We start from the raw sequence: 2048 nt of genomic DNA on the forward strand, positions 1-2048 counted from the left end.
ATGGGGATCATACATTCCGTTCCGTAAACAAGGGCGAATGGGGTTTCACCCGTGGCCCGTCTCGGGGTAGTACGATGCGACCAAAGAACTCCTTCGAGCTCTTCCACCCATCACCCCTTTTTGGCTTCTAAGCGCTTTTTTAACCCGTCGAGGACGGTTTTGTTGATGGTCTCTACCTGGCCATTGCACAGCGGATATCTGGGAGTCGACTTGGTCAATCGTATCTTCCACTTCTCGCAGAATGCTTCGAATCGGGTAGAGATGAACTGAGATCCGTTGTCTGTCCCGATTTAGTAAGGGACCCCGTGTCTGGTGATGATGTTCTTCCATACAAAGTTCTCGACCTGTACGTCTTTGATACTTGCGTAGGAATCTGTCTCTACCCACTTTGAGAAGAAATCCGTGAGAACCAGAAGGAAGCGTTTCTGCTTCGAGTTGTGTAATGGCCCGACGATATCCATGGACCATCGCAGGAAGGGATACGGAGAGGAGATGGACGAGAGGACTTCCGCGGGTTGATAGATTGTCGGCGCGTGCCTTTGGCATTTTTCGTACTTTCGTGCGTACTTCTCGCAGTCTTTGATCATAGTTGGCCAGTAATAACCATGGCGTTTTATTTTTACGGCGAGAGATCTTCCGCTGGAGTGGTTCCCACATGATCCGGAATGAACCTCCTCCATTACTCTTCTTGCTTTTTCGCCTTCGGCGCAGGTCATGAGTGGGCCGAAGAATCTCCATTTGTAGATTTCTCCTTCTACCGTTACATATCGCGCGGCCTGGGTCTTGATTTTGCGGGCTGCCCATTTCTCGGTGGGAAGCGTCCCGTTGATTATGTATGCTCGGATTGGCTCTAGCCATGGGCTGTCGCAGCCGTATTCCGGCTGATTCACGTTTTCTTCTGGTGGGTCATTGACTTCCTCCGCATTTTCGATTTGTGCTCGAATCAGATTGGCGACCACTGGTGGTCCGATGCTTGGGTGTTCGATGAACTCGACGGGGATAACTCGTCGTAGTCCAGAATCCAACTTGATGCGAGTGCGGCCAAGGCATCCACCTGAGTTTTTTCCGTGCGAGGAATCCTAGTGAGGGCGAAGTGGTTGAAGTTTCGGGAGAGGTCTTGGATGAGTTTTAGATATGCATCCATTCTTTCGTCCCTCGCTTCGTATTCTCCGCTGTACTGATTTGCGACTAACTGAGAGTCACAGTAAGCGTGAATGTTGCGGATCTTAAGCCCATAGGCTAATCGTAATCCTGCGACGAGTGCTTCATATTCGGCCTCGTTGTTTGACGCATGGAATTCCAATCGGAATGATTGTCCAAGACTTCGCCGGTCGGAGACGTGAGTCGGATTCCGATCCCGGATCCTTGTTTGGACGATGATTTGTCGACGTGAAGGATCCAGGTTGAGTCCGGTTTCGTGTTTGTCATATGTTGAGATGAGATCAATATATAGGAAGAGAAAGACATGAGGAGTTGAGTATGATGAAGAGGCCGTAGTAATACTAGTTACCCGAGTAACTTACTAGTATACTAGTTATACTAGTTACCCGGGTAACTTTGGAAGAAGAAGAATAGAAGCCCTATTCCCTTAGCTAAGGCATCAGTCCGTTGCAAGGGAAGAGGAGGCGCGTGTGACAGGCTGGAGAAGAGCTGGATAAAGCAAAAGGAGCTTTATGCACAAGGAAGAAGCTCATTGGATGGTTTGAATTAAAGCAAACCTTATCTCTTGTAATAGTGCTACTTTATGAAACCCTCATCCTATTGTTGCCTCCTCATATATATTGCCTTTTGGAAAGAAGAGAACAAGATCAAGTGTTTGGGTTGTTGATGACATTGGATCCTTGCTACAAGGATGTTATCAAACACATCTTGAGATCGCCTAACCTACCATCCATGGAGGAAGTATGCGCGCAATTTCAGAAGGAGGAGCGATCACTTGGCCTGTTTGGAGGCAAGGGTGAGCTTACTATGGCTCATCAAGCTGAAGGAATGCAAGCAAACAAGGCTGCATACAGAGGCTCAGGAAGGAAGTATGAAAAGTATGAGGG

The sequence above is a fragment of the Brassica oleracea genome, chromosome C9 (assembly GCF_000695525.1).
Source record: "Brassica oleracea var. oleracea cultivar TO1000 chromosome C9, BOL, whole genome shotgun sequence".
In the NCBI taxonomy this organism is placed as follows: domain Eukaryota; kingdom Viridiplantae; phylum Streptophyta; class Magnoliopsida; order Brassicales; family Brassicaceae; genus Brassica; species Brassica oleracea.